Source organism: Dromiciops gliroides, chromosome 1 (assembly GCF_019393635.1).
Source record: "Dromiciops gliroides isolate mDroGli1 chromosome 1, mDroGli1.pri, whole genome shotgun sequence".
Classification (NCBI taxonomy): domain Eukaryota; kingdom Metazoa; phylum Chordata; class Mammalia; order Microbiotheria; family Microbiotheriidae; genus Dromiciops; species Dromiciops gliroides.
The window spans coordinates 597284995-597298977 of NC_057861.1; positions in this window are offsets into that span (position 1 = coordinate 597284995).

Consider the following 13983-nt stretch of genomic DNA (forward strand, 5'->3'; position numbering starts at 1 on the left):
CCTCATCTGTACAGTGAAGGGATAGAATTAGGCGGACTCTGAGCCCTGTTCCAGCTCTCAGTCTATGATTCTAATATCTGAGTAGAGGAAATGTCAAGCCCTTTGAGGTCTGGTAGGCTATTCAGAAGCATCTGGAGTGGTTCTTTGTTTTTTTAAGCTATAATTTTCCCTTCATCCCCTGAGGAATGAAAAGATTCCTTCCCCTCTCCCCCCCCCTCCCCCCCCCCCAGCTCTCTAGCAATATTGGTTTTCAGCCTATGAACTGAAATTGTGACTGGAGCTAAGGCCTTTGTTCCCTAGGCCCTACTCTATTAACTCAATCTCCCCCTATTTACTCCATTCCCCCTGGGGCAAGGAATGAGGGCAGAAAATGGCAACCCTACCTCAGTTTGCTTCTCCCCACTGGCTTTTGGTCAGTCCTCCATCTAGATGCCAAATTTGGGTTATTCATCCTTGTGACCAGGGCCTGACTTGTTTTTACTTTTTTATTCTATTTCACCTACAGATAAAGACCAAGTAGCTGTGAGCTTAGTGTTTAAAAGTAAGGAGAGCCAAAGCCAAAACAGTGGCCTGGCTCTGTGTGTGACCATCCTGATGGACACCAGAAACATTCCCCAGATTAATAATAACAGCAGCTAGCATTTGTATTTGCAAAGTGCTTTACAAATGTCATTTCATTCTTACATGTAGCTCTTAGATCCTGAGAGACAAGCATACGGAGAGAAACATACAAGAGCCTGGAAAATGTGGACAGGGCTAGAGATACGCAGACGTAGGGACTGAAATGGAGAGACATCAGAACTGAGAGGCCAAGGCTAGAGATGCACATTATAGAAAAGAGGCCCAAATTGACAGTCCCCCAAGGAGATAGGACCGAAAAACCCCAAAACAAAACAGCAGCTGTGTAGGGTCAGATCCTCCAACTTGGGAAAGGTGGGCAACTGACGTGTCTGAGGACCAAGCCTGCTAGCTACATGTTGGGAAGCTCATCGCCAGCACTGGCCAACTATGTAATGTATGAGGGTGGGGGCAGCACAGTTTCAGGAAGACCATCTTAAGAAGCCTCAATGCTGTCCTGTGAGGATAGGTTTCTGAAGTAAAAATCCAGCATTCCAAGCTACCTTCCTTGCTGCAGAATCTGTATGAATGGAAATATTGTATTATCTGGTGTCTTCTGACCCAGAGGAAAGGAAGACCCGGCCTCTGATTCCTTGTCAACTCCCTCAGAGGGTGAGCGGCAGTTCCTATAATATTATTAGAAGGTCAATTGTGTCTTAAAGCTGGCCCTCGTCTTCCATTCAAATGTTTAAGAACCAGGTCTGGGTTGGATCTGAACTTGGTCTTCCTTTCTAGAATGCACTCCTTTCCAGCTCTTGTTCCTGGATTCAATCAGCCAATCCTAAGCCATTAGATCTTCAAACTGAAGTTTTTTGGTGTTTGCCAGGGCTGTGGGGTTTTCAACCTCTTTTAAGAACCCAATTCCCTGTCCTCTCTTCTGAGTGTGGGATATATAAATGGAAAGGACAGCCACCACAAAATAATTGGAAATACATGTTTCAAAATTGTGAAGAACAAGCTTGGACCCAAAGCAGAGAGGAGAAAACTGCTCCACTCTTTCGCAGAGGTGAGGAGAGCACAGATGGGTAATGTTGCATTGAAAACATCGTATGTATTGATCAGTATTGATGAATTTTTCTTCTCCTTTAAAAAAAAGTTATAAAGGTTGGCCCTCTGGGAGAGGGAAGAGGAGAGATTCTAGGGAAATCTAAGAGGTGTAAAAACCAAAGACATCAAAATTCTACCTTTAAAAAACATTCTTGGGGGTGGCTAGGTGGCGCAGTTGATAAAGCACCGGCCCTGGATTCAGGAGTACCTGAGTTCAAATGCGGCCTCAGACACTTGACACTTACTAGCTGTGCGACCCTGAGCAAGTCACTTAACCCCCATTGCCCCGCCAAAAAAAAAACAAAAACCAAAAAAAATCTACATGTCACTCTCAACATTGTTTTTCCATCAATACCTTTTGTTTTTCCATCACCTTTATTTCTTAACATATCCCTAGAGAGGCATCCCTTGTAATGGAATTTTAAAAAGAAGAAAAACAGCTCAGCAAAACTAATCAATATATCAACAATGTCATATCCAATGTTGAATTGTGGTCGACAGTTCTCATTTGGCCTCCCCAAACTTGCTTCCCTGGGCTCCATGCTGCCTTGTATGGACATGGTAATCATTTTCTTTTCCTCCTGGATGCGTTAGTCTCTTGGGGCATTTTTGAAGTCGAGTCCTCACACACAAAAATAATTTTTCTCCTTTAACAGTCTGTAGGAGACTTTCCCAGGCAATCTTGACCTAACAAGTTACTGTGTGTCTGCTGGAGATCTCTATGGTCTTCACGTTTGGAAGTCCTAACTTGACCCTGACCCATTCCTTTCTGCCCTACTTGGTTTGTCTGAAGATCACTAGTTATTGCCCTCACTTCTGATTGACAGTATAGTTTATTAGCAAGAACACAACTTCAAATCAGAACACCTTGAGTTCTTGGCCCAACCCTATCATTTATTATAATAATGTTAGCTATCATTTGTATAACACTTTAAGGTTTGCAATGTGCTTTACAAATAGAACCTCATCCTTACAATAACCCTGGGAGGTAGGTGCTATTATTATCACCATTTTATAGATCAGGAAACTGAGTGAAGCAGAAGTCATGCCTTGCCCAGGGTCACAGCTAGTTAAGTATCTGAGGTCATATTTGAACTCTGGTCTGGAGTCTTCCTGACTCGGGCTCCAGCCCTCCATGTATTACACTCTGGGCCAGTCACTTGAGCTGTCTTAAGACTGTTGGCTCATCTATAAAATGGTCATCCAGTTTGCCAATTGCTATGATGATCAGATGAGATAACAGATGAAAATGCTTTATAGATGTAAAGCATTCTCCAGATATAAAAGATAACTATCATGCTCTTTGAGTAAAGCTCAGCTCTTCTTTTAACCTCTTGCCTTAGGCTATCTGTCTCCCTTCTCACACCTCAAACTCTGAGCTGGAGTTCTGGTGTACCCCACTTGCCCCCTACTAATGATTTTGTCAGATCTAGAAGCCATTGGGCTAGTTGGTGTAGGGCCTCTGCTGCCATCAAACTTCAGCCAACCTTTCCCTTTCCACTCACTACAAAGGTCCCCTTGTTGTGCCTCTCACTAAATTTCTGTTTATGTGAAAATTCGAACTCACAGCTTGTTGGTAGAAATGAGATGGCATATAGATATTATGCTATGTGAATGAGCAGGATTCAGGTAGCCAGCTCCATCTACTTCTATGCCTCTCCTGATGGTCACACTCAGGGCCTTTGTCTCCCTCAGCTAACTGGTTTATCAGAACCTCCTTTGATGTGATTAACAATAAATAAACACACAGATCCTTTGCTCATACAGCCATTGCTAGCAGTCAATTCCCTTTCTGAATAAGAATAAATTCATAAGGGGTGGCTAGATAGCACAGTGGATAAAGCACCGGCCCTGGATTCAGGAGTACCTGAGTTCAAATCTGGCCTCAGACACTTGACACTTACTAGCTGTGTGACCCTGGGCAAGTCACTTAACCCCCATTGCCCTGCAAAACAAAACAAAAAACAACAAAGAATAAATTCATAGTACCCTGTTCCTCTCACCATGCTGTTGTTTTTTTAACCTTCATTCCGCTCCCAGCATCTTTCTGTAATCACTTGCTCAGTGGACACCCATGGCATTCCACTGACAGCCAAGCCCTAATGCAAGGTTAATTACCTGTGTCATAGATCATGTCTGCTTGTCCTGAGCCAGACTGCCGAGAAGGCCTTGGGAATCTCAGCACTTCAATCACCCTCACTTAATTAGAAAGGATAGCTCTATTTAGTCTGATGCTTTGCCTAAGACTTGAGAGGGAAAGTTGTCTATGTAACAGGGAGATGAACAGAGGTCAGGATGAGAAAAATGAACATCTTCCTGAGGATACCTGAGTCTTCACTTTTCACTTCACAGTTTCATTGTCTGGTTTGAAGTAAATTTTAGCAACTTTGGAGTATCTTCAGTTGCATTTATCAAAACACTATTCTTTCATTAATTCCACAACTATTGAACTTCTACTAGATGCAAAAAGCACTATGATAGGTGCCTGAAGGACATAATAAAGAAGATATAATAAATATTAAGATATGAGAGAGGCAGCTAGGTGCACAGTGGATAAAGCACTGGCCCTGGATTCAGGAGGACCTGAGTTCAAACCCATCCTCAGATATTTGACACTAACTGTGTGACCCTGGGCAAGTCACTTAACCCTCATTGCGCTGGCCGGGGGTGGGGGGGGGAGATAAAAGAATAAAGAAGATAGGTAAGACATGGTCCTCACCCTCATGGAACCTTTGATCTAATGGCAAATATACAGCAATATAGACAAATGTCTTAAAGTTGTTTAGTCATGTCTGACTCTATGTGACCCCCATTGGACCATACTGATCATTGGTTTGGGGTTTTTTTGGCAAAGATATTGGAGTGGTTTGCCATTTCCTTCTCCAGTGGATTAAGGCAATGGGAGGTTAAGTGACCTGCCCAGGGACACACTGGGTTTTTCTAACTCTAGGTCCAGTGCGCTATTCACTGAGCCACCTAGCTACCTTCTAGATACCAATATGCAGCATTCTAATAAATATAGTGTCAAATAGGCTATGACAGGAACACGTGAGAGAGGCCTAAAGCAAAGCATGTGAAGTCAGAGGAAAGAAAAATAATTTCCAGTTATGGGGTAGAATTCACTAAGAGTTTCATGGAGGTGATGGGTTTGGAGCTGGGCCTTGGATCAATCAATCAATCGATAAGTATGTACTAAGCACCAGTTATAATAAAAACAGAGGAGGGGTGGGCTGTGCTACAAATTGAAGGAATCAGGAAATGCCTCTTGAAGGAGCCCTGGCATTTGGGCTCAGCCTTGAAGTGGGGTAGGGATTCTAGGAGTTGGAGGTGAGTAGAGAAAACCTTCAAGGGATGGGGATCTCAAAAGCTGGGAAATGGTTTGGGAGAGGAGGCTGTTCCAGACACCTGGAATATCATGAGCACAGACACAAAGACAGGAAAACACAGGACATGAACAAAGTTGTGCTGAGTGCTCCATTATAGCCCATGTAGGAAGGAGTAGTATTTGTGGAAAGTGGGAAGCTGGGTCACGGAGGGCCTCGAATGCCAGACTAAGGGGTATGACTTCTTATTTGGTAACAATAGGCCTAATAGGCAGCTGAGTGGCATGATGGATAGAATGCTGTGTCTGGAACCTTGGACACTTAATAGCTATTTGACCCTGGGCAAGTCACTTAACCCTGTTTGCCTCAGTTTCCTCATCTGTAAAAAAAATAAACTGAAGCAGAAAATGGCAAACCTCTCAAATATATTTTGGGGGGGTGGGGAAATGAGGGTTAAATGACTTGCCCAGGGTCACATAGCTAGTGTCAAGTGTCTGAGTATGGCTTTGAACTCTGGTCCTCTTGAATCCAGGGCCAGTGCTTTATCCACTGTGCCACCTAGCTGCCCCCCCTCAATATCTTCTTTTTAATAGGATTTTTTTTCAATTATATATGTAAAGACAATTTTTAGCATTCATTTTTACAAAATTTTGAGTTCCTAATTTTTCTCCCTCCCTTTCCCTCTTCCTAAAACAGTAGATATAGATTATATATGTGCAATCATGTAAAACATATTTCCATATTAGTCACAGTTGTGAAAGAAACAGACCAAAAGGACAAAACTATGAAAAAAATCCCAAAGAAAGTGAAAATAGGAAGTTTCGATCTGCATTCAGACTCCCATCAGTCCTTTCTCTGCATATGGAGACCATTTTCCATCATGAGTCCTTTGTCTCAGATCACTGTATTGCTGAAAAGAGCTAAGTCAGTCACAGTTGATCATCACACAGTGTTGCTATTACTACCAATCCAATATCCTTGCCAAGAAAACCCCAAATGGGATCACAGAGAGTCAGACACAACTGAGACTACTGAACAACAGCCACAAGCAGTAGTAATCAGCCATTGAAGAGTTTGGAGCAGAGGAGTGACACATTGGATCTCCCTCTGCATTTGGAAGATCCCTCAGGCAGTGAGGTAACAACTGGATTTCAGGGCGGGAGACCGGCAATGTTTGGGATCCTTAGTCAGGAGGCAGCTGCAGTAGTCAAGGTGAGAGGTAATAAGCGTCTGCAATCTTCCAGGCCTCTTGTTTGACTGCACTAGCCTTGGAGAGCTCGGGGTCACCTCCCAGTCGTGATGAGGCATCAGAAGAGGCTTTTAGTGGGGGAGTTTTGACAAGGCACACAATAAATATGGTTTCTGGAGAACAAAGGCATAACTGTTCCAGCACGAGTTTCTGCTTCACACAATGGCAAGCACATTAAGGACAGTTTATTCTCATGAAATAGAACCTTTGCTGCTTGTAGCCCAGTCAGCGAAATCAGCACCGCTGCTCAGTCAAGTCAAAATGCATGGTGTTTGGGGAGGTTTTTTAAAGTCTCTGCATGAGAGCAGGGACAGTGGGAGTAGAGAGGAAGCCATTGACATAGCTGACAACAGGGTCAAAGGGTAAGGAGGCAAAAGAAGGGGAGTGAGCCTGGGAGAAGGGACGTGGGGGCCAGAAGCAAAAAAGCTAATTTAGTAAGAGGCAGAAGGATAGTAGATTGTAGTTAGACAATAGAATATCAGAGTGCAGGATTTTGGAGGAGACTCACTTCCCTCTAAAGGACATCAGATCGGATGTAGCCGGACTTGAAGTCTGGTGGTGTCATGGGAAGACTAGTGGATTTTGGTGTCAGAAGCCCTGGTTTCAAATCCTGCCTTGGATACTTACTAGATAGGACACGTGTGGAGTCAAGAAGCCCTTGGAATTCAAATCCTGCCTCAGATACTCACATAGTTATGTGACCTGGATAAGTCATTTAATTTCTTTGAGCCTTAGTTTCCTCATCTATAATGGGGATGATGATACTTCACAAGTTATTGTAAGGGTCAAATAAATTAGTGTTTGTAGAGAGCTCTACACGACTGAAAGGACTCTATTACTGCCAGTGAGAGTGAGATCTCAGGGGGCAGCTAGGTGACATAGTGGATAAAGTACTGGTCCTGGATTCAGGAGGGCCTGAGTTCAAATCCATCCTCAGACATTTGACATGCCTCAGATGTTTGATATTTACTAGCTGTGTGACCCTGGGTAAGTCACTTAACCCTCATTGCCCCGCCAAAAAAAAAGAAAAAAGAGATCTCAAGTGGGACCATCATGAGGTGTGGCTAAAGTAGAGTGGAAGTTGAGGCAGGAAGAGTCCCTAGAGGTTTAGAAACTGTTCAGGCAAGGAATTAAAAGTCTTTCCAATGGGCAAATTTTAAATTGGAAGATGATGTCAGGGAATGGGGTGGAGAAGGTCAGAGATTGAGAGCTGAAAGGCAGGGGCAGCTAGGTGGTGTAGTGGACAGAGTACCGGCCCTGGATTCAGGAGGACCTGGGTTCAAATCTGGCCTCAGACACTTTACACTTACTAGCTGTGTCACCCTAGGCAAGTCACTTAACTCCAATTGCCTCACCAAAAAAATAAAATAAAATAAAAAAATAGAGCTGAAAGGCAAGTTAGAGTTCATCTAATCCAATCTCCTTATTTTATAAATGGGGGAAAACAGGTTAAGTGACTTACTCAAGGTCACACAGCTAGTAATCGACAAAGCCAGGATTTGGACCCAGGGGTGTCTAATACCAAAATTCACAGCTCTTCCCCCAAGGTATCACCGGACATTAAAGCGACACATTGACAGAGTTACAAGAGTAACTTGAGGGGCGGCTAGGTGGTGCAGTGGATAGAGCACCGGCCCTGGAGTCAGGAGTACCTGAGTTCAAATCCGGCCTCAGACACTTAATACTGTGTGACCCTGGGCAAGTCACTTAACCCCAATTGCCTCACTTAAAAAAAAAAGAGTAACTTGAAAAGTGGTAACTGACAGCAGCAACATGGCAAACACAAAGTATCTTTTGATTGTTTGGAAAGCCCACTGGATTTGAAGCCAGGAAACTTGGATTTGAGTCCACTGCTTACTAGCTGTGTGACTTAGATCAGGTCATGTCTAACCTCTTGGAGCCTCAGAATCCTCTATTAAGAGGGAGAAAAATCTCCCCTCTGCCTGCCTTATAGGGCTGTTTGAAGTTCAAATGAGATAATCTAGATGGAAGCACTTTGTGAAACCTTAGGTAAGTGTGATAACATGATTTGCTATTTAGAGGACATTCATGGTTCGCATATCCCATGCCTCTGGGATCAGAGCCTGAAATTCTCTACTTAGAAGAATTTCTGTGTATGTGTGTGTGTGTGTTTGTCTGTCTGTCTTTGTCTCTCTGTCTGTCTCTGTCTCTTTGTCTCTGTCTCTGTCTTCCTCCTTTCCCCCTTTCCTCTTTCTCCTCTCTCCCACCTTTCTCCTTTTTCCTTTCTCCTCTCTTCTTTTTTCTTTCTCCAAACACAGTATGCAAACACACATATACATACACACAAATAGTATGCATGCACATATATGTACACACAGGCACATGATTCGGTATAGACACACCTACATATATGTAGTATACATGCATGTTTGTGTATATACCTGTACATGTATATTACACTGTGCACGCCTCTATATGTATGTATGTGTGTGTACTGGTGTATATTTTCTTTAGACTTTTTCAGTCCTGTTGCATGTTATGAACTATGCCAGAAAAGATGATTTATGCAGTGACAGTTGGGCTGCCTTAGTGCCTGTCTTTGCAGCAAGAGAGTGCTCCTTCGTTTGGAGGTGAGGCCCTGGAAAAGCCCACCAGGGGCTGCGATATGGAATCTTTGACCTTCTCAGTTTGCTGTTACAAAGTCTGGAATGAGGCTTGCCCTTTAATTTCATTATAATTCTCAAGCTATGAGGTGCTATGAGTGGTGTTGGGGCAGGAAAGAAACAAGGAAGGAAACAAGCATTTATTAAGTTCCTATTATATGCTAGTGTATACTGTTGCTCAGTCTTGTCCAACACTTCATGACCCCATTTGGGGTTTTCTTGGTAAAGATACTGGTTTGGTTTGCTATTTCCTTCTCCAGGATGAAGAAAACTGAGGCAGATGAGGAAACTGAAGGGTTAAGTGACTTGCTCAGGGTTACACAGCTAGAAAGTGTCTGAGGTAACATTTGAACTCAGGTCTTCCTGACTCTAGGCCCAGAGCTCTATCTGCTGTGTCACCATCACCTTCCTGACTCTGAACCTACTCTCAGAAGATGTCAAAGAGATGAGAGACCTTAGAGATCTTCTAGTCTAATCCTCTCACTTTACAGTTAAAGAAACTGAGTCCCTGGGATGTTAAGTGATTTGCCCAAGGTCACAAAGCCACTTAATGGGAGAGTCAGGATTAGAACCCATGTTCAGTTAGTCTAATCTACTTCCTGCTTCTTCCTTACCCCCGGTTCATCCTTCCCACCCCCTGCTGTTGGAGAAGGACAATTTAATTATAGCTAGCACCTTCATAGTGTTTTAAGGTTTGCAAAATGCTCTCCATATACTGTCATGATCTTTGCAACCATCCTAGGGGATAAGCATTATTACCTCCTCTATATCTGGCATATCAAAGCACCAATGTAAAGCAGAGATGGTTTCCTTAGGAATTAGGAAGGCCTACTATCAAGCCCTGCCTCTGACTCACTCCAGCCACGTGGCCTTGGGGAACTTACTTAACTTTTTAAAGCCCTCTGGAAGCTCTCTAAGACAATAGGTTACAGATGAGATTCCACACTTATACAAACAAAATCAGATCTGAACTTTAAAAAAAATATTCTGGCAGTAAGTTGGGCACTAAGTTACCATCGAGTCAATAAGCATTTTTTTTTTTAGTGAGGCAATTGGGGTTAAGTGACTTGCCCAGGGTCACACAGCTAGTAAGTGTTAAGTGTCTGAGACCGGATTTGAACTCAGGTACTCCTGACTCCAGGGCCGGTGTTCTATCCACTTCGCCACCTAGCTGCCCCCAATAAGCATTTATTAAACACTTAGCCTACTATGTGTGTACCAGGCAATGTACTAAGTGCTGAGGTTACAAAAAGCAGCAAAAGGGGGTGGGAATGGAGGAGGAAGAGAAGTTGGAACACAAAGTTTTAAAAAATTGATGTTAAAATTTGCTTTTACATATATTTTGGAAAAAAATTCTATTTAATAATTAAAAAAAGAAATACTGTACCATGTACATGCTTAGAATGAGCATCAGTAAGATAATAGAATGAATATTTTCATAGATCACTGAAAAAAAAAAAGAAGCAAAAGACAATCCTTGCCCTTATGGAGCTCACAAGCATCCCAGGGGATTTGAAGAGACTCAAAGGAAATCTGGGAGACTTGGAAAACCTATTTAGACTCAACTAAAGCCAAACCCAAGTGAAACTCAAAGACAGGGATGGCAGGGGTACCTATGTATGTGCTCCAAACCCTAAACAGGTAATTAAGAACTTTGTATCTTGTAAATCTTCTATATGTTTGGGAAATAAGAACTATGGAAGGCAGTGTCAAAGAAAGAGAATCATCTGAGAGGATCTTTAAAATATTAAAGAATTTCTTGGGATTGTAATTAAGAATCACTTTTTAAAAATACCAGAAATGCATATGTCCAAGTAATAATAGCGAACATTTATTTAGCACTTACTACGTGCCAGGTACCGTACTAAGCACTTTATAATTATTATCTCATTGGATCCTCACAACCCTGGGAGGTAGGTGCTATTATTGTCCCCATTTACAGATGGGGAAACTAAGGCAAACAGAGGTTAAGTAACCTTCCCAGGGTCAGAACAGTTAGTAAGTGTCTGAGGCTAAATTTGAATCTAGGTATCCCTTGACTGCAGACCTGGTGTGATATCCGTTGAGTACCCAGTTACCAAATGATTATTGTCCATTAGAGTAGTCACCTTAGGATTCCAAGGATGCTGTAATTGCTCAAATGTTTTATTCTGAACTTGGGGCACAAAAGAATCATTATCTTATAGTGGTAGCTCATTTTGACCACCAAAGTGGTTTCCCCCATTTTGATCACTCACCTTATTCACCACACTTGGCTCCTAATGGCTTTTGACTATTTCCTCAAGTCAAATCCACTCTCATAGGATGAAGAATTGTCACCCCTGATGGTATTCAAAAGAATATACCAGAGGCTATAAAGACAATTCCCAAAGAGGAAGTCTAGAAAGGAATTGAACAATATAGCTTCCTACTATCAATGAAAAAACATTAATTTATTACACTCTGTGTTTTAGGCACAAGCCTGTTAGAAACAATTTGTATTAATTTATCATTATTTTAGATCCAAGCACTTCTAGCTCAAAGAAAGATGTTTAAATTGGCAGATTCCCCTCATGCACTTGGATGTGTCTCTAACACAAAAGGTTCGGAAGCAACATTTATAAAAATCTTGGGCAAGGAAAATGTGACAATATGATTAAAAGTATAGTTTAGGGCTACCACTCTTCTTCATATTATAGAACAAACATCGCTTAATCTTTGGGGAATGCCTCCTGGACAGTCATTTTCCTAAAACTAATACAGCATACCACTCACCCTACTACATCACACCCTACCCCCTTTAAGGCTCTTCCCCTACTGGGTTACAGGTGACTTTCAGAAAATCAAATAGAACTCCCCCCTCTCATCAATAGCATAATCCCTTTAGGAAAGGGGGAAGGGGGTGATTACCTTTAGGTAGATCATAACTTTCATTTCTTCAGAGAAGGAAAGAAGGTAACTGTCTAAAGTAGGATTCAATGATTTGCCTCAGGTCACAGAGATGGTAAGCTTTCAGAGGCGACATTCATACCCAAGCTCTCTTACTACAGAGCCAATAAAATTCTATCCACAGCACCAAGTCACATACTCAGGGTCTATTCTCTGAGGCCAAGCCATAAACAAGTCTAATCTGTCTGTCTCTCTGTCTCCCTCTGTCTCTGTCTCTATCTCTGTGTCTGTCTCTATGTTTCTGTCTCTTTCTCTGTCTCTCTGTCTCTATCTCTGTCTCTCTCCCTCTCTGTCTCCCCTTTCTCCTCTCACAGTACAACTGTCAAATATTTGAAGACAGCTTGAGGCCCGTTACCATCCTGGTTGGCCTCCTCTTGAAATCAGGCCTTTTCCAAACCATGCTGCCCTAACATTATCTTCATGCCTTTTTTATGTGGTATTGTCCCTCTTTAGAATGTAAACTCTCCCCGCAAAATAAATAAATAAATAGAATGTAAACTCCTTGAAGGTAGGAATTGTCTCCCTTGCTTTTATTTGTGTGCCCAGTAGTTGACACCTGTGCCTTGCACACAACAGCAACAGCAACAGCAGCAGTAGTAGCAGCAGCTAGTATTAATGTGTCTTAAAGTTTGCAAAGTACTTACAAATATTGTCTAATTTTATTCTCACAACTACCCTAGGAGGTAGGTGCTATTATTATCCCTAATTTACAGTTGAGGAAACTAAGCCAGGCAGAGGTTAAGTGACTTGATCAGAGTCACACACAGCTAGTAAGTATCTGAGGGCAGATTTGAATGCAGAGCTTCCTGAAACCAGGTCTTACACTCCATCCACTGAGACTCCTAGTTCCCTCTTTATGTTGTTGTTCAGTTGTGTCCAATTCTTTGTGACCCTATTTGAGGTTTTCTTGGCAAAAATACTGGAGTGGTTCGCCATTTCCTTCTCCAGTGTGTCCCCTTTTTTTTTTTTTTTTTTTTTAGTGAGGCAGTTGGGGTTAAGTGACTTGCCCAGGGTCACACAGCTAGTAAGTGTTAAGTGTCTGAGGCCGGATTTGAACTCAGGTGCTCCTGACTCCAGGGCCGGTGCTCTACCCACTGCTCCAGTGTGTCCCCATTTTACAGATAAGGAAACTGAGGCAAACACAGGGTTAAGTGACTTGTCCAGGGTTGGCTAGTGTCTGAGGCCAGATTTGAACTCAGGTCTTCCTAACTCCAGGCCCAGTGCTTGATCCACTGCCACCTAGCTGCCCCTCTTTCTTTACTTTGTAAATATCCGGTTTTGTTTTTTGTAAGCACTTAATAAATATTTAAGTAATATCTCATTTTATTTTTAAGTGAGGACTTAATAAATTGCTTATTCATTAATTCATTCAAGTCCCAACCCGAATCTCATCTTCTACAGGAAGCTTTTGTGAACCCTTCTTAATTCAAGTCTTTTCTCTCATTTCCTTTTTATCCTGCATATAGTTTGAATATATGGGTTTGCTTGTTGTCTTTCCCATTTGACTTTGAGGTCAGGGACTGTCTTTTGCCAATTTTTGTATTCTCGGTGCTTAGCACAATGCCTGGAACAAAATAGGCACTAATGCTTATTGATTACTTATTCATAGAGGCAAGCTATATGATACAGTGGATAGAGTACTGGGCCTGGAGTCAGGAAGATCTGAATTAAAATCCAGCCTAGGATAGATAACTAGCCATGGGACTCTTCTTAACTTCTATCTGTTTAAATTTCTTCAAATGGTAGTAATAATAGCACTTACCTTCCAGAGCCACTGTGAGGATCAGATAATATTTGTAACCAGCTGAGCACAGTACCTTATACAAAATAGGTACATAATAAATCATTCTTCCTTCACTCATACTCCCTAAATTTTGGTATCCAGAACTAAGCATAATAATCCCGATTCAGCCTGACCAGGGAAGCAGGGCTATCACCTGTCTTGTCCTGGACACTACACTTGTCATAATGCAGCTGATGATGGCATTGGTCTTCTTGACTGTCATGTGACATGGGCTGACATGTATTGAGTTTAGCACAGCTGTTTAGTCTCACTTCATTTATTAAAAAGATCCAGCTGTTCAATTCCATTGAAGAAGAAAGAAAAATGGATTTACACAATGGGATGTGGGGAGGGGGTAGAAGAGAGATTTGACTGGGTGTGAGGAATAATTTCCCAATTATGAGGGGCATT